The sequence below is a fragment of the Hyperolius riggenbachi genome, chromosome 1, assembly GCF_040937935.1.
Source record: "Hyperolius riggenbachi isolate aHypRig1 chromosome 1, aHypRig1.pri, whole genome shotgun sequence".
NCBI classification, from domain to species: domain Eukaryota; kingdom Metazoa; phylum Chordata; class Amphibia; order Anura; family Hyperoliidae; genus Hyperolius; species Hyperolius riggenbachi.
Window position 1 is genome coordinate 406,682,992 of NC_090646.1, and position 20,141 is coordinate 406,703,132.

The 20,141-nt window shown below is 42.5% G+C and overlaps 1 protein-coding gene across 2 annotated transcripts in view; it reads right to left on the bottom strand.

The window, feature by feature from the left end:
- The window catches only part of LOC137552429 (programmed cell death 1 ligand 1-like), a 70,446-nt gene that overhangs the window by 20,935 nt on the left and 29,370 nt on the right, over positions 1-20,141 (bottom strand). Inside the window, exon 1 of one of the 2 annotated variants that reach the window (XM_068271392.1) lies at positions 7,488-7,508. The exons of the other annotated variant lie outside the window; for it this stretch is intronic. The gene's annotated coding sequence lies outside the window, so the exon portion shown is untranslated. Of the gene's footprint in view, positions 1-7,487; positions 7,509-20,141 lie in introns of those variants that run through there. 2 annotated transcript variants of the gene reach the window in all.

Below are 20,141 nucleotides of genomic sequence, written 5' to 3' on the forward strand. Positions count from 1 at the left end.
CCGTGCCAAACTCAGGTGCTATGCAGCCAGTGTTGTGTGCCGTGAACAGATGCCACGCTTTTCTCCCCCAAAAGTGGGGAGAAAAAGTCACTGGATCTTATATTCCAAATACAGGGAGTACCCAACCTACGAATATCTGGCGATATGAAACGCCTACCTTCCACAATGTCAGAGACTCCCTGTACTGTGTTCTCCTTTGTCGTCCCTGTCCTCCTCCACTCCATGCAGAGTACCATAAGCAGCGGGTAGCAGCGCTGTGCCTCTCACCCATTCTGTACGTGCCCGTGGCGATTATCGGCTTCTCCTCTCCCTCAATGTTCCCCAAGTGCTGGCTATTCCTGATTGCGTCATTACATGCAACTGGTACTAGGGGAACAGTGAGGGGGAGGAGAGGTCTCTGATCGCCACGGGCACCCTCGGATCAGGTGAGAGATGCGATTGGCTTCCGCTTCTATTAACTCTGCATGGTGTGTGTGGGGGGGGGGGGGGGAGGACGCAGGGGGACACAGGAGGACAAAAACGTGGGCAGAGAGGGGGATAAACAAGGACACTAGGTGACAAACGAGGATACAGGGGGACAAACGAGGAGTGGACACAGGTGGACGAAGGACGACACAGGGGGACAAAGGAGGACACGGGGACAAAGGACAACACAGGGGGACATAAAAGCGGGACACAATTGGGGGTAGAGCATCCATAAGACACCTCTGCACCATGGACATTTTCTACTAGGTTATATTTTCACACTATGGGCTCTCTATTCACAAAACTTGTCATACATGACTTATTTATCACCTATTTTATAAAAATAACCTTTCAGAACATTTACAAGCAAAATAATCACTCAAAGTGAGTTGTTCCTGATTAACATCATTTCAATATTACTTTTCTTGCCTTAATTATATTATATTTTTGCTCTTTGGGAGCTTAACCACTTCAGCCTACAGCGTCGAAAATCTTAAGCATCCGAGCAATGTTCACCTCCCATTCATTCGCCAATAACTTTATCGTTACTTATCACAATTAATTGATCTATAGCTTGTTTTTTCCGCCACTAATTAGGCTTTCTTTGGGTAGTACATTTTGCTAAGAGCCACTTTACTGTAAATGCATTTTAACAGGAAGATTAAGATAGAAATGGAAAAAAATCATTATTCCTCAGTTTTTGGCCATTATAGTTTAAAATTAATACATGCTACAGTAATTAAAACCCATGCATTGTATGTGCCCATTTGTCCCGCTTATTACACTGTTTAAATTACGTCCCTATCACAATTTATGGCGCCGACATTTTATTTAGAAATAAAGGTGCATTTTTTCAATTTGCGTCCATCACTATTTATAAGCTTATAATTTTAAAAAAATTAATAAGATACTCTCTTGACATGTATATTTAAAAAGTTCAGACCCTTAGGTAACTATTTATGTAGTTTTTTTTTTTAATTGTAATTTTTTTTATTTTTTTTTAAATACAAAAATGTATTTGGGTAATTTTAGTTTGGGAGGTAAATAGCTAATTTTAGATGTAATATAATGTATTTTTTTATTTAACCTGCTGGGCGGTCTGGACGAGCTCAGCTCGTCCAGTACCGCCGGAGCCTGCCGCTCAGGCCCTGCTGGGCCGATTTGGCTGAAATAAAAAGCAGCACACGCAGCCGGCACTTTGCCAGCCGCGTGTGCTGCCTGATCGCCGCCGCTCTGCGGCGATCCGCCGCGATCCGCCGCGAGCAGCGGCGAAAGAGGGTCCCCCCAGCCGCCTGAGCCCAGCGTAGCCGGAACAAAAAGTTCCGGCCAGCGCTAAGGGCTGGATCGGAGGCGGCTGACGTCAGGACGTCGGCTGACGTCGATGACGTCACTCCGCTCGTCGCTATGGCGACGATGTAAGCAAAACAAGGAAGGCCGCTCATTGCGGCCTTCCTTGTTTATTCTGGGCGCCGGAGGCGATCGGAAGAACGCCTCCGGAGCGCCCTCTAGTGGGCTTTCATGCAGCCAACTTTCAGTTGGCTGCATGAAATAGTTTTTTTTTTATTAAAAAAAAAACCTCCCGCAGCCTGCCTGGCGATCTTAATAGAACGCCAGGCAGGTTAATTTAGGTATGTGGGTGCAGTTTACTATTTGGCCACAAGATGGCCACATTCAAAAAATTCCTAGATGCGAACGATCTCGCATCTAGGAACTATAAGAAGAAGGTGATGTTTCCTGGGGGCAGAAATACCGCGCTCTCTGATGAGAAAGCGTCGGCATTTCTGCCGGAGACTTAGATCGGTGAATGGGAATTATATTCCTATTCACTGATCGGGGGGGCAGCGGGAGGAAGTGGGAGCGCGCGCCCCACACGGCTGCAGCAGCAGTGCCCATCTGGATGGATATATCCGTCCAGATAGGGCGAAGTGGTTAAAAACGTAACATAGATAAGGTGAAAACAGAGGAAAACAGGTGAAAAAGCTTTGTGAATCATGCAAGTCAAAAAATGCCTTTTAAATCACCAGCAAGCAAGAAGATATTCAGAATAATTTTAATGATATCTTTTCACTTACTTATTGGTGCTTTTTAATTGCAAAGATAAAAAATTATCTCATAGGAGAAAAAGTTAAAGGACATCTGTAGTGAATGGCATATGGAGGCTGCCATATTTTTTTCCTTTTTAACAATAACAGTTGCCTGGCAGCCTTGCTGATCTCTTTGCCTGCAGCGGGGTCTGAATCACAACAGAATCAAGCATGGAGCTAATCTTGTCAAATCTGACAATAATGTTAGAGACACCTGATCTGCTGCATGCTTGTCAAGGGTCTATTGCTAAAAGTATTAAGGGGCATACAGACATGCGACTAAAGTCGTTGATAACGAACGACTAACGATCGTTTCTAACGACGATCGTTACAAAATAACCGCTAACGATCGTTAAGGCTAACGATCAGCGACCGAAGTCGTTGTAAAGTGGAAATCCGTCCTGGCGGATTTTTTGTAACGACGATCGTTCGCAAAAGTACGTGTGTATGCTGGTCGTTACAAAAACGATCGTTCGTTAAGTACCGTACATGCGCAGACAGAGAGACAGAGACATGTATATAGCTATATGTATATATATATCTCTGCTGTATATCGATGTAGATAGATGTATCTATATATATATGTATATATATATATGTATATATATCTATGTATATATAGATGTAGATAGATGTATCTAGATATATATGTATATATATCTATATGTATATATAGATGTATATAGATATATAGATATATGTTGATATTGAATGAGATCTATCTATCTATCTATCTCTCTCTCTCTGTATATATATATATATATATATATATATATATATGTATATATATATATATATATATATATATATATATATATATATATATATATATATATATATATATATATATATATATATATATATATATATATATATATATATATATATATATATATATATATATATATATACACACATACATATGTGTTTGTGTGTGTGATTGTGTATTAAACACTATGTGCTATTTTTATGGTTCAAATGTTATTTTGTGCTCACTTTATAAGAAGAATAATCCAATACTAATAATAGTAATAAACAATAAGAATACATGTTAATTCAAAGGTGTATAATAAACAGGCGACTGTTAAAGTTTTAAGAATGTGCATTTATTCTCCAAAAACATGGTTTTAATTTTAATCTTTTAAAGGGGAACTTCAGCCTAAACAAACATACTGTCCTTAAGTTACAATAGTTATGTTAATTCGAAAAGATAGGTAAAATAATATTTTACCCACCCTGTTTTAAAAGAACAGGCAAATGTTTGTGCTTCATGGTGGCTGCCATCTTTGTCATGGGGGCAGCCATCTTTTTGGTTCCGCATCGTTCGTTCGGGAACGATCTGATCGTTTGGCACTTCCAACACCGCTTTACTAACGACCGTTTCATTTCTCGCCTTAATTGATCGTTCGTCGTTAGTTACGAACGATCGTTATCGCATGTCTGTACGTACCTTTAGAGGCAGAGGATCAGCAGGGCACAGCTAAGCAACTGGTATTGTTTAAAAGGAAATAAATATGGCATCCCCGTATACCTCTCACTACAGTTGACCTTTAATTGCATATGGACCAGTGAGTCTATACGTAATTGAAGAGTCGATTTGGCATATTCTCTTCATAATTAAACCTGTTGAAGCTAAAATGTGTAAGATACAAAATTATACTTCTAATCATTTCTCAATCCAGCAGGCTATTACAGAGTCTGTACACAATTATGTAGACATTTACCGTATATTAGTCATATATTGTATCTATATTAGTTGATTAAAAGCTGCTTCTCTTGATAGTATTATATGTTTAATCAGAAATAATTACTGTGTGCCTGACTGTTAAAAGCAGTTATTTATATCTTCTTCTCTGAAGCATGATTACCTATGAATGGTTACTTAGCTTTGTGAAGTTTCCTACCACATAAATTCCCCTTCCTGCCTGTATAATAGGTGAAACAGTAAGGAGTAGAAATATCTGAGGAATGGGACTTCAAAGAGACTAAGTTAAGGCATATAGCTAATTATGCTTCAGAAAGGTACATAGAAATACCCTTTATCAAGAAAAAGTATAATGTGCGATAACAGCCACTGATTACAGCTACGTATATGACATTTTATTTAAAAGCATTAAGCATTCAATGTTAGTTAACATGTTTTACCTGTTGCTGTGTACTATCCAAGAGCTTGCAAATGTATGTTAGACTTTCCCCAGCTACACCTCACATTTCAAAAACTGTTGTCCACCTACAATTTTCTCACCTACCAAAATCAACTTTAGTATATGACTAATCACTTTGATCCCACATAGCAGTGCCTAAAAAAACTCCCATATAACCCATAATGAAATTTCAACAAAGAACGTCATTACACATTAACAAACAAGTATGTTCCAAAATAAAAACCCTGGTTTGGCTTACATTACATATTAATCTCTTATAATTGTATTTATGAAAAACATCTTACTTAGTGCAATTATATTCAGATGACAGGGGAAATCCAAACTACAGCTGAGGCCCCAGGTCAGGTGACACACCGGGAGCCGAATATGGAGGATGCTAGAAGCCGCCACAAGGCTGCTAGGAGCTACATCGCTGGAGGCTTGGTGAATATTTGTGCTTTTTTGGCCAGTTCTTGCAACTGGCAATCACATTTATCTGGCATCAGGCGATCCCCATGCTGGATACTAGGGACTTTGCTGTAACAACATTTTTGTAAAACATAATAGCATTAAAAATATCCTCTTAAAGGAAACCTGAAGTGAGAGGCTGCCATTTTCTTTTTCTTATAAATAATGCCAGTTAAACTCCTCTTTAGATGGTATTTTACTCTGGCCAGGTTGTACCGTATATATCCTTTGGTACCCCCCTTATGTTTACAGGGGTGAAGAGTCTCTAACCACTTGCCCCTCCACTACAGTATATCTACGTCAGCTGTGGCACCCTCCAAGCCACAGCGACGTAGATATACTGACCTGGCTGCATGCAGCAGCAAGCAGTTGCCAGGCAGCAGCAAGCAGTTGTGAAGTTTTGACAGTCTTTTCACTGCCTTTCAACTGTTCGTGGACAGTGGCGTAACTACAATTTCAGGGGCCCCCCTGCAAAACTTTGATGGGGCTTCCCAATGTTCACACCCCTTCCCTTGCCTCTCCTTTATACTCTTCATGGCCTTGGAACCCATCTTGCACGGGTCATAAAACAAGTGTGGCCATCATGATCTTTACACCCATAACAAGTGTAGCCCCCAAAACAGCTGATCTGAAGTATAGTCCCTTGTATTGGAGGAAGGGAAGGTTGGAGAAGTTGGGGCCCCTCACAGCAGGGGCTGCTTCCCTCTAGGTACGCCTCTGCTCGTGGAAAAGGGCCCTGAATGTGGATTTGTGCCTCTGTTGGTTTTTGATCCTGTTGGGAAACGTCCCTACACTCTCACTCATGGATGCTACAAAAGACCGGAGGGGAGAGATAATCTTCCAAGCGGGGATATACTGTACTCTATCCAAAGTCTTGGATAGAAAAGGTTGGGTTTTAGCGCTTGTTCACACTACAAGCGTTTTAAAAAAAAAAATTTTAAGTGCTGGCGATTTTAGAAATCGTTCTAAAAGCGCATGTGCAATTATTTCCTATGAGTGTTCACATGTATGCATTTCGATTTTATTAAAATCGTAAACGTGCTACATGTACCATTTTCTGAGTGTTTTTTGCTCAGTGGAAGGTATAGGGAAATCGCAAACTGCTTGAAAAATCACTTTGTATAGCGATTTCCCGAGTGCTTTCAAGAAAAAATGCATTGTATTTATTCATTCCGGGTCAAAGAGTTCACTTCCTGACTAACGTCAGGAAGTGAAAATCTTTATTGCTCAGCAAAAGCGCTCAGAAAAGCGCTTACAAAAGCGTTTTTCTAAGTGCAAAGCACAGAAAATAGCACTTTGAAAAGCACTCTATAAATCGTTCAGCGCTTGCGATAGCGCTGGCGATTTATAATGTGAACAAAGCCATAAACCTACAGACTTTTTCATCCAGAACTGTGGAAAGGATCTTTGATCTAAAGTAGCTTCAGAATTTTTTCCACAGGCAGTTTAACTGTGTGCTCAGCAAGCAGTTTCTTAGCAGCATAAAACAGTTACCAGGCAGCAGTGAGCAGTTTCCAGGCAGCAGCAAGCAGTTGTGAGAATTTGAAAGGCATTTAACTGTATATCAACTGCTCATGAAAAAGGGGCCACAGGATGGCAGTAGTGTACTTTGCTGGTATTTCATTTGAGAGCCCTTTCACACAGGGGCGGTGCAGTATTTTTACCACACCCCACCACTGGGCAATTAAGTCTATGGAGACTTTCATACTTCTGCGGTCTCGCACGACACGATGTCACGCAAGTGAAATTTTCGCCGCATCCCCGATGCAGGTCCAAAACTACGTTAACTTGTGATGATGCGTTGACTTACAGCGATCTGTGTCAGCCCGGAAGTCATGTTAGTATATGGTGACGTGTGGCTTTTGAAAGAATAACCGATGCAACGCCGGTATGCTTCCACATACTCGAAGCAGGAAGTGACGACAAAAGTGTGTCACACGCATCACTTCCTGCTTGGCCGGTGGCCAGCCACTTTTTGCCGTTGCGTCGGGTGCGACGCACCACATCGCCAACGCTGGTTTATAGTGTGAAACCGGCCTCAAAGGTTATCTTTATGTGTGATACTGTTTTGTAAAAGTGTGTTTTCTCTGTGATTTATGTATGCACGAAATTCACATTTCAAATCTGATTAAAAATGAAACAGTTTCAAAACAATACACTGAGCGAGTTATCTTTTCTGAGATAACTTCCTGTTTTTCATGAAATAGACACTGGAAAGAGGTTGTATTTAGTCTTGGAAAGTACAGAAATAATTTTGCAGTGCAGTCACAAATATGTTATACAGTATATCGTGCTTTTTCAGTGTGCAAAGAAACTGCGTACTAACCAGATAGGCTAGATCTATAAGGCTTTTTTTTTCCACGGGCAGTTGAACTGTGCACTTAGCAAGCAGTTACTAGGCAGCAGTGAGCAGTTGTGATAGACATTTCACTGCCTATCAACTGGCCATGGAAAACAGGCCAAAGGCTGGATTCACACTGTGCATAACGCACACGTTATAATGTGTGAGCTGAAATGGACACTGCATATGTTATAACACATACAAGTTAATTCAAGGCCTGCATGCAGCGAGCTACAGAAACGCAACCATTTAGGGCTCAATTCTATGGGCAGTTGAAGTGTAAGCTCAGCAAGCAGTTAGCAGGCATCAGTGAGCAGTTACCAGACAGCAGCAAGCAGTTGCCTGGCAGCAGCAGCACGCAGTTGAAACAGTTTGAGAGGCTTTTCACTGCCTATCTACAGCTTGTGGAAAAGGGGTCTTACAAGGCACAGATCTGTGAACAGTTGCATAGAATTGCATGGGCAGTAAGGTGGCACACAGAATTACAATGCAATAGATGCAGTGTGAATGCAACCTAATGCTTCTTCCCTACACCAGCTTTCTTCTTCTTTCTTAACCCTGGGCAGGCCCTCTCCCAGGCACAGAAAGCGCCCACTCTGTATGCAGCAGACCCCTTCCCCTTTCATGTGCAGCAACACCCTCTTTCATATGTAACATCCATGTACAGCAGCCCCTCTTTTCTATGTATAGGCCCATTAGGCAGCAGCTTCCCTTTTCCATATGTTGCTTCCCATCTGTAACTTCCTGTTTGTTACTCAGCTCCCCTCTCTTGCTCGGAAGAGCGTAATTAAAGAACAAGAGACACCCATGCTAACCTAGAAATTAAAAACACATATAAGTAGATAAATAGTAGTTCTACTTACATAACAGATTTATTGCACTGTCCACATTATGATTCCTGTGAATTTTATAAAGGAAAAGCAAAGAATCCTATTCTAGACAGTTTCCATCTTGGTTACCTTTGGATGACTTCATTTCCTCCCTAACTCTTTTTGCTCCTCTTGCTAATTGTGTATTTGTTACCCGCCCTCCTCCCAGAGTCTTCATACACTCCCACTGAGGTCTATAATAGGAAGTGCACAGCCTTATGTCATTAGAAGGAGAGGAAAATAAAGGAAAGAGGAAGAATATATTATAGATAATTTAACCACTTCGGGACCGGCCGCCTAACCCCCCTTAGGGACCAGGGCATTTTGCGGTGAAGGGGGGTGCGCGCGTTTGGGGGGGGGTCAGGCGTCCGGATCCCGTCTGTGGCTGGCTGGGCTGTCTCCCCCTGTGTGGCCAAGTGTCCCCCCTGTGCGCAGCAGCCATCACTTACCGTCCAGGCTCCAGCGATGAGCCAAGTCACTCACTACCTAACGGGGGTCCCTGCTGTCACTCACTATCTAACTGGGGGTCCCTGCTGTCACTATCTAACTGGGGTTCCTGCTGTCACTCACTACCCAACTGGGGGGTCCCTGCTGTCACTACCTAACTGGGGGGTCCCTGCTGTCACTACCTAACTGGGGGGTGCCTGTCACTACCTAACTGGGGGGCGCCTGTCACTGCCTACACTGGGGGGCTCCTGTCACTAACTGAACTGGGGGGCTCCTGTCACTACCTAAACTGGGGTACTCCTGGCGCTACCTTAACTAGGGGGCACCTGTCGCTACCTAAACTAGGGGGCACCTGTCGCTACCTAAACTATCCAGGCCAGCCAGCCCAGCATCACCACCAGCCAACCAGCCCAGAATCACTATCAAAAAGGCCACAGCATCACCACCATTCAGGCCAGCATTTACTTCAACCAGCCAAGCACAGCCCAGCATCACTGCCAGCCAACCCAGCCACAACATCGGCCACAGCATCACCGCCAGCCAGGCCACAGCATCACTGCCAGGCCTTTCAGCTCACACATCATCCCCAATCCAGTATTGTTAGGTACAGCAGCCAGTAGAGGAGAATTCAGAAGCCAGGTGAGAGGTGTCTACCATATTAAGGGGGCATTCTGCCTATTTATGTGAAATGCTGTCTATTTATGTGCCTCATGACTGCTGAATTTGTCTTGTTGGGGGCCTCATGATTGCTGAATTTGTCTTGTTGAGGGCCTCAAGATTGCTGAATTTGTCTTGTTGGGTGTCTCATGATTTGTTGGGGGCCTCATGATCATGGGCGTCCGTAGAAAATTTTCCAGGGAGTGTGGTCATGAACCAGAATGTGGGTGTGGTTGTGGGTGGAGACAAGTTTACATGAACTAAGCAATGGTGGGACATTAGATTAGGACAGTGGTGGCGAACCTTTTGGAGGTCGAGTGTCCAAACCGCAAAGTCACTTTACTATCACAAAGTGCCAACAGCGATTTAAACTAAATACAAACGTTTTAACTCATACATGAACATTATGGAAAATCCAAGTTGAAAATAGACTGTTAAGATAAACAATTTCATCCATCCTACTCCTGAAAAATGTATTCATTTTTTTAGAACCTCCCAGTTTCATTTTCTGTTTTAAAAAGCGGAAAAAGTAAGTTTAATGCTATTGTCTCATATGATGATGATTCAGCTTTTCCATAGTCTCGCAGTTAGCAATTATGTGACCCCCAACAAGACAAATTCAGCAATCATGAGGCCCCCCATCAAGAAAAATTTAGCAATCATGAGGCCCCCAACATGACCAACTCAGCAATCATGAGGCCCCCAACAAGAAAAATTCAGCAATCATGAGGCCCCCAACAAGACAAATTCAGCAATCATGAGGCCCCCAACAAGACAAATTCAGCAATCTTGAGGCCCCCAACAAATCATGAGGCCCCCAACAAGACAAAGTCAGTAACCATGAGGCCCCCAACAAGACAAATTCAGCAGTCATGAGGCACATAAATAGACAGCATTTCACATAAATAGGCAGAATGCCCCTTTAATATGGTAGACACCTCTCACCTGGCAGCAGTTCCCCAAAATACACTCAATCTGACAGCAATGGTTCCCCAAAAATAGGTAGCCTCAGGTCTATGGGTGTCCCCAGAATAGGTGGCCAGCGGTATAGATGTCCCCAGAACTGGTAGCCAGGGGTAGAGATGTCCCCAGAACAGGTAGCCAGGGGTATATGTGCCCAGTATACAGTGGTGTGAAAAACTATTTGCCCCCTTCCTGATTTCTTATTCTTTTGCATGTTTGTCACAATTAAATGTTTCTGCTCATCAAAAACCGTTAACTATTAGTCAAAGATAACATAATTGAACACAAAATGCAGTTGTAAATGATGGTTTTTATTATTTAGTGAGAAAAATAACTCAAAACCTACATGGCCCTGTGTGAAAAAGAAATTGCCCCCTGAACCTAATAACTGGTTGGGCCACCCTTAGCAGCAATAACTGCAATCAAGCGTTTGCGATAACTTGCAACGAGTCTTTTACAGCGCTCTGGAGGAATTTTGGCCCACTCATCTTTGCAGAATTGTTGTAATTCAGCTTTATTTGAGGGTTTTCTAGCATGAACCGCCTTTTTAAGGTCATGCTACAATATCTCAATAGGATTCAGGTCAGGACTTTGACTAGGCCACTCCAAAGTCTTCATTTTGTTTTTCTTCGGCCATTCAGAGGTGGATTTGCTGGTGTGTTTTGGGTCATTGTCCTGCTGCAGCACCCAAGATCGCTTCAGCTTGAGTTGACAAACAGATGGCCGGACATTCTCCTTCAGGATTTTTTGGTAGACAGTAGAATTCATGGTTCCATCTATCACAGCAAGCCTTCCAGGTCCTGAAGCAGCAAAACAACCCCAGACCATCACACTACCACCACCATATTTTACTGTTAGTATGATGTTCTTTTGCTGAAATGCTGTGTTACTTCTACGCCAGATGTAACGGGACACGCACCTTCCAAAAAGTTCAACTTTTGTCTCGACGGTCTACAAGGTATTTTCCTAAAAGTCTTGCCAATCATGGAGATGTTTTTTTTTAGCAAAATTGAAACGAGCCTTAATGTTCTTTTTGCTTAAAAGTGGTTTGCGCCTTGGATATCTTCCATGCAGACCGTTTTTGCCCAGTCTCTTTCTTATGGTGGAGTCATGAACAATGACCTTAACCTATTTTGGTTCCTGGACGTAGTTTCTACGTCCAGGAACCATGCGCGCTACCGCGCGCGTGCACGCGCACTCCCGGCCGCGGATTCGGTAGCCAGGGAATCAATGTATCGGGCTACGGTGCCCGATCATTGATTCCTCTCCCCCGCTGAAAAAGCGACAGCTTCTCTCGGAAGCTGCGCCTTTTCTGGCCGTTCCCTTCCCGATGAGTCACTGTAAGCGTATGTTACGCTTAGAGTGACGTCATGTAAACAAACTCATGGCCGTCTTGTGGCCAAAAAGTAATACTACACCTGTAAAAAAAAAAAATTAAAATTAACACACATTTACATTATAAATCTATTGTTTACCTCCCACCCTCCCAAAACTACCCAAATAAAATGTTTACTATAAAAAAAAAAAAACATTACAATAAAAAAAAACAAACATGTAAATATTTACCTAAGGGTCTAAACTTTTTAAATATCAATGTAAAGATGAAATATTTCTATTTTTTTTTATTTTAAACTTGTAAATAGTGATAGATGCAAAACGGAAAAAATGCACCTTTATTTCCAAATAAATTATTGTCGCCATACATTGTGATAGGGACATAATTTTAACGGTGTAATAACCGGGACATATGGGCAAATACAATACGTGAGTTTTAATTATGGAGGCATGTATTATTTTAAAACTATAATGGCTGAAACCTGAGAAATAATGAATTGTTTCCGTTTTTTCTTATTCTTCCTGTTAAAATGCATTTACAGTAAAGTGGCTCTTAGCAAAATGTACCCCCCCCAAAGAAAGCCTAATTGGTGGCGGAAAAAACAAGATATAGATCAGTGCATTGTGATAATTAGTGATAAAGTTATAGGCTAATGAATGGGAGGTGAACATTTCTCACGTGAAAACGACGGAACATGAATGGGTTAATTGAGGCAAGTGAGGCCTGCAGTTCTTTAGATGTTGTCCTGGGGTCTTTTGTGGCCTCTCGGATGAGTTTTCTCTGCGCTCTTGGGGTAATTTTGGTCGGCCAGCCACTCCTGGGAAGGTTCATCACTGTTCCATGTTTTTGCCATTTGTGGATAATGGCTCTCACTGTGGTTCGCTGGAGTCCCAAAGCTTTAGAAATGGCTTTATAACCTTTACCAGACTGATAGATCTCAATTACAAAACTTTGTTCTCATTTGTTCCTGAATTTCTTTGGATCTTGGCATGATGTCTAGCTTTTGAGGTGCTTTTGGTCTACTTCTCTGTGTCAGATAGCTCCTATTTAAGTGATTTCTTGTTTGAAACAGGTGTGGCAGTAATCAGGCCTGGGGGTGACTACAGAAATTAAACTCAGGTGTGATAAACCACAGTTAAGTTATTTTTTTAACAAGGGGGGCAATCACTTTTTCACACAGGGCCATGTAGATTTGGAGTTTTTTTTCCTCACTAAATAATAAAAAAACATCATTTAAAACTGCATTTTGTGTTCAATTATGTTATCTTTGACTAATAGTTAACGGTTTTTGATGAGCAGAAACATTTAAGTGTGACAAACATGCAAAAGAATAAGAAATCAGGAAGGGGGCAAATAGTTTTTCACACCACTGTATGTAGGCAGGGGTATATGTGCCCAGTATATGTAGCCAGGGGTAAATGTGCCCAGTATATGTAGGCAGGGGTATATATGCCCAGTATATGTAGTCAGGGGTATTAGTGCCCAGTATATGTAGTCAGGGGTATATGTGCCCAGTATATGTTGTCAGGGGTATATGTGCCCAGTATATGTAGTCAGGGGTATATGTGCACAGTATATGTAGTCAGGGGTATAGATGACCCCAGTATATGTAGTCAGGGGTATATGTGCCCACTATATGTAGTCAGGGGTATATGTGCCCAGTATATGTAGCCAGGGGTATATGTGCCCAGTTTATGTAGTCAAGCGTATATGTGCCCAGTATATGTAGCCAGAGGTATATGTGCCCAGTATATGTAGGCAGGGGTATATGTGCCCAGTATATATAGTCAGGGGTATATGTGCCCAGTATATGTAGTCAGGGGGATATGTGCCCAGTATATGTAGTCAGGGTGATATGTGTCCAGTATATGTAGGCAGGTGTATATGTCCCAGTATATGTAGGCAGGAGTATATGTCCCAGTATATGTAGGCAGGTGTATATGTCCGACAAACAAAAATGACAGCGCTCACAGGCTGCAACTGGCTTATAAACCATCAAGGGGCGTGTACAGACCCCCAGGGGCTAAATACACGCCTTGAATCCAAATCAGATGCAAAATTATGCAAATTTAAGTGCTAATTTATGTGCTAGTCCCTAATCTAAAATTTGAATGCAGATTGGATGCAGGCTACCACAAATATACTTAGAACATTTTACATAGAGATTCTCTATGTAAAATGTTCTAAGTATATTTGTGGTAGCCTGCATCCAATCTGCATTCAAATTTTAGATTAGGGACTAGCACATAAATTAGCACTTAAATTTGCATAATTTTGCATCTGATTTGGATTCAAGGCGTGTATTTAGCCCCTGGGGGTCTGTACACGCCCCTTGATGGTTTATAAGCCAGTTGCAGCCTGTGAGCGCTGTCATTTTTGTTTGTCTGTCTTGAAGAGATGTGTATACCATTGTATGATAAGTCTCACCAGGTAAGTTATGCTTTTAATGTCAGGTTAGTGGTAGGTCTTCCCCGAGGGGGCACATCAACGCCGGGGGGAAGTCTAGTAGGAATGATTTGTGCACATATTATTTGCTGAAGCTAACGCCCTCCATTGCTGTACCTGTTTGAATGCATGTTATGTAATATGGTCCATTGGAGCTCTGCACTTCTCTGCAGCTTAATCAATTCAGGTGCAGCCTTCTGTATTTGGAAGCGCTGCCTACACCCTTTTCTCTATGTAAGGTGTATATGTCCCAGTATGCAGGTGTATATGTCCCAGTATATGTAGGCAGGTGTGTATGTCCCAGTATATGTAGGCAGGTGTACAGTATATGTGCCCAGTATATGTAGTCAGGGGTATATGTGCCCAGTATATGTAGTCAGGGGTATATATGCCCAGTATATGTAGGCAGGTGTATATGTGCCCAGTATATGTAGGCATGGGTATATGTGCCCAGTATATATAGCCAGGGGTATATGTGCCTAGTATATGTAGGCATGGGTATATGTGCCCAGTATACAGTATATAGCCAGGGGTATATGTGCCCAGTATATGTAGGCATGGGTATATGTTCCCAGTATATATAGCCAGGGGTATATGTGCCCAGTATATGTAGTCAGGGGTATATGTGCCCAGTATGTCTAGCCAGGGGTATATGTGCCCAGTATATGTAGGCAGGGGTATATGTGCCCAGTATATGTAGCCAGAGGTATATGTGCCCAGTATATGTAGCCAGGTGTATATGTGCCCAGTATATGTAGCCAGGTGTATAGGTGTCCCCAGTATATGTAGCCAGAGGTATATGTGCCTAGTATATGTAGCCAGGGGTATATGTCCCCAGGGGTATATGTGCCCAGCATATGTAGTCAGGGGTATATGTTCCCAGTATATGTAGCCAGAGGTATATGTGCCTAGTATATGTAGCCAGGGGTATATGTGCCCAGTATATGTAGTCAGGGGTATATGTGCCCAGTATATGTAGTCAGGTGTGCCCCAGCAGGAGGGGAGCAGCGCAGAGAAGAGGGAGAGCTATGGGCACTCACCTTGCTCTGCCCTCCAGAACGAAGTGTGCAGCGGCTGGCGGAACTTACCTCGTCTCGTCGCAGGCGCCAGATGGATTAGCTGCTAGTCTGGTCTGGCACCAGAACTTCCGGCGCAGGAGCGAGACGAGGTAAGTTCCGCCCGCTGCCAGCCGCTGCACACTTCGTTCTGGAGGGGAGAGCAAGGGAGGGAGAGCCCCCTAAGGTGAGGGAAGGGGGGGGGGGAGACATCCGCCCTTCCCCGCTGTGCCCATAGCTCTCCCTCTTCTCTGTGCTGCTCCCCTCCTGCTGGCTGCACTGGCACGTGGCCAGGGGAGGCAGCGGGCAGCCAGGGTCGGGCAGATGCCCGATTTTGCCATATGTGCGGACGCCCATGCTCATGATTGCTGACTTTGTCATGTTGGGGGCCTCACGCTTGCTGACTTTGTCATGTTGGGGGCCTCATGATTGCTGAATTTGTCTTGTTGGGGGCCTCATGATTTCTGAATTTGTCTTGATAGGGGCCTCATGATTGCTGAATTTGTCTTGTTGGGGGTCACATGATTGTTAACTGCGCGACTATGGGAAAAGCTGAATCATCATCATGAGACAATAGCATTAAACCTACTTTTTTAGCTTTTTAAAATAGAAAATAAAACTGGGAGGTTCTAAAAAAATGAATATATTTTTTTCAGGAGTAGGATGGATAAAATTGTTTATCTTTTCAGTTTTTCAACTTGGATTTTCCATAATGTTCATGTATGTGTTAAAACGTTTGTATAGTATTTAGTTTAAATTGCTGTTGCCACTTTGCGATAGATAAGTGACTTGTGGGTTGCAGTTTGGGCCTCCAAAAAGTTCGCCACCACTGTCCTAATCTAATGTACGATTGGCCCCACCCATGGCCACGCCCTCTCACTGCATGACCACGCCCATTTTTTTGCCGCGGGGCGCCCCCACCTGGTGCCCCTAGGTGCCACCGATCTCCAAGGATCCTAGGAACGCCCCTGAGCAGCACTATGCAAGAGACTTAAGGGCCCGTTTCCACTTGTGCGGTGCGAATAAGTCGCAGAAAATGCAAAAACAAATTTGCATGCAGATGCAAATTTTACTGCGAATTTACGGGCGTTTTAGTATAGCATATGTTAGTAAGTATGCAAATTTAACCATGTCAGTACCTGTGTGCTTTTACATTGATTTTATGCAAAAACGCCCGCGAACCGCGGTAAAATTTGCATATGAAAACGCATGCGAATTTCCTATTAAATACATTGTATGCGAATCGCACACCGCAGGGCGGTGTGCGAATTCTGATGGCTCTGCCTTGTAGGGGCCCCCAGTGGCTACAACAGGAAAACATTTTTTTTCAAAAAGACCGAATAGTTTTTGAGAAAATCGATTTTAAAGTTTCAAAGGAAAAAAAATACACATTTAAAAACCCACCAACTTAAACGGTTAATAGCAAATCCACCTTAAACGCTAGAAACCCTAAATTTGCAGGATATGTTAAGGAGATCATTGGGAATAAGAGGAAAAAAACTATTTTTCAAAAAGACCTTACAGTTTTTTGAGAAAATCAATTTTAAATTTTGTAAGGAAAAAAGTAATGCTGTAAATGTCACTTTTAGTAGCAAACCTAACGGTAGTGTAATGTTACATGTATCAAAAGAAAGAGCAATACATTTCCTGACGGGGTTTCCAGTGGGTCCATACGCAGCCGCAGCGCTTTGGCCAGGGATCGCTATACAGCTGCAATATGGCTGTATGAAGATCCCTGGCATTTTTTTCCTATTTTCCATTTAATTTTTTTATGTTTAGAGTGTGGGAATTTTTTTTTTTTAATTATGTGGGGTCCTCCCTCCTGAAATTTTTAATCCCTTGTCCCCCATGCAGGCTGGGGTAGCCAAAATGTGGAGCTCCGACCGATTGGGGCTTCACACCTTGACTATACCAGCTGCAAAAAAGGTCCCTTAATGCCGATTTTTGTTCCAGGGTATCTGTTGGGGGGCCTCCAGGTTTATTTTGCCCTGGGGCCCCATTGTTGCTTAAACCAGCCCTGCCGCACAGGATTTCTGACAAGTGGAAACAGGCCCATCGACTTGTATTGGTTATGCGAATCTGCATGAAGAAAACGCATGCAGATTCGTTCTAGTGGAAACTGCCCTTATTCTTGTAAGGAAGATCCCAGCTTTTAACTTAGCTGTTGGGACAGCATTGTTTGCTGCATGATTTTTGTAAGTTAATTCGCATGAGGATTTGCATGAGTGTGCGGAAGTTCATTTTGATGTTTTGCTATATTATAGATAAAAAGACCCCCCAGCATGCAACTGTTTTGCCAGCCAATGGCAATGGCAATTAAAGGGCCTGTGCTCCTAAGGTATGTGATAACAAAAGTTTAGAAAGCAGGATTAGCATCGTTCTCACTCAATACAGATCAGTTGCTATTGAAATTTGATTTGTATGGTGACAATATGGTGACAGGTGTTTCTGGTAACAGTAAAAAAGGGCGCAGGAGGCTAGTGGACAAATCGGGTGCCGCCATTCACTCCTATAATAATTATCGTTTACTGGGCGCCGAACAGGAAAAAAGGGCGCCCGAGAATAATAACGTTTTCCAACGGCGCCCGAAGATTTTTCATGTGTTATAACTGCTTGTGGTGATTTACGTTTCTTATTTCAATAAAACATTATTTTAAATGTTATCCCTTACTGTTTGTAAAACATTATTATTCACGAAACAAAGCGATCAGTACGTAATGTAAATTGTAATATATTTGATCCCTTACTGTTTTTAAAACATTATTCTACACACAATACAGTGAGCACTAAGGAGGGTCTTAGGTTTAGGCACCAACAGGGGGGTCTTAGGTTTAGGCACCAACAGGGGGGTCTTAGGTTTAGGCACCAACAGGGGGGTCTTAGGTTTAGGCACCAACAGGGGGGTCTAGGGGTTAGGGGTAGGTACAGGGAGGGTTACTTAGTATTTTTTTTTAAACGTTATTATACGTTTCACTATTTAAATGAAAGATTAACGTTTTTACAATTGCCGATTTAATGCACATTATTTAATGATTTATAACTTTATAAAACATTAATTTTAAACGAAATACAGTACAATACATTTTTAAACATTATCCATGCTTATCGTTTAAAACCCCGCGCCCTTTTTTCCCAGCGCCCCTTTTTAACGTACGCGGTGTTTCTTCAGCTGTTGCAGAAAGTAATATTTTAAACTTACAATTACAGTATTGGCAATAAAACCTTTTAAGTGTAGGATTGTAAAGTATCTCAAGGGCTTGAGATACAATACATGCAAATTCTTGAAGTCTTCAGATAAATGAAGGGATAAAATTGCCAGGTGTATGTCATACTTTTGTCTTATCCCTGGAATCCCTGCTGGAAACCTGAATACATATGTACATGGAAAGTTTCGGTACTTATCCGTTAGCCGGACGCATCCACAAAACTCCACCAGAGTTACATCTTTCCCTACTATCCATGTCGGCCTGGAGGGGGAATAGTAATTAGCGCCACCTGCCGGATGCGCCCGGCTAACGGATAAGTACCAAAGTTTCTTCTCAGAAACAATAATTCCTGATCAACTGAGATGACGTCTCTTAAAGGTAAACCGTTTGAACTTCATCCCAATCAGTAACTGATACCCCCTTTCCTATGAGAAATGTATTCCTTTTCACAAACGGATTATCATGTATGGCTGATATTGTGGTGAAACCCCTCCCACAGGGAACTGTGAGGACCATGGTCCTGGCAGTTTCCTGTCTGTGAACCTCATTGCATTGTGGGGAAATAGCTGTTTACAGCTGTTTCCAACTGCCAAAACAAGCAGCAGCTACTTCCAGTGACATCACCTGCCAGCAGTTAAAATGTCACCATGTGGTAAATGTCAGAATGTATATCAGGGAGAGGAAAGCTTTTACAATGGGCAAACACTGACTAAGGCTCCCTGCACGCTGCATGTGATTCCGATTTTTTTTTTATTGTTTTTTACATACGATTCCGATTTTTTATCGTTACTGCATGCTGCATTTTTTTCTGATTTTTCTCTGATAGCATTCAGGGAAAATTGGAATCGCAAATCGTGAAAGGGCCCGTCTACTTCCACCTAAGGCTCCTTTCAGACAGAAGGCTGAACTGCTTGCTTGCTGAGAAGTTAAGTCTCCTGTCTGCCGCCTGCCAGTGCAATTCGAGTGCAATTTAAATGAAGCATGAATATGCAGTGGTTATAACACCACACATCTCAAGCATTGACACCCCGGTGGTGTTACTGGGCGGTGAAGGAACACGACTTGTCGAGTCTGAGTGCGGCTGCTGCACAGCTCAGGTTCCACTACATGCAGGGGCTGCCTGTACAGTACCAGTACCGAGCACTAACAAGCGCTCAGACAGTGCCAGAGAACAGCTGATTGCGATTTTTCATTTGCATTGCATTATCACTCTAAGAATTGCTCCAGAAAGCGATTGCGATTTGCGATTTCCAAATTGAATCACTATAGTGGAAAATACTTCTCATTATTTCTATGATAAAGTAACAACCCTAGCGATTTGCGATTTTGCGATTCAGCTGTGTAGTGGAAAAGGGCCCTGTTTGGTCAGTGAGAGGCAAATAACTCCAGGTTGAGGTAGGATTATGCCAATTTATGCATCTTAAAAACGGACCAATCGAATTCCACCTCAGCTGCATACATTTGCATAATCCTGCATCAACTCAGAATTATTTTATCCACAACCCCTGCTGGTAATCTTATATATAAGTATAGTCTAGATTAGAAGATAGTGTTAGGCCTGGAACCCACTAGGAATGCTTTTCTGAGCGCTTTGTGTTTTGGAAAGCTCTTGCTAATGTAATGCCATGGGTGTGATCGCACTAGAGGGAGGTGATCTATAA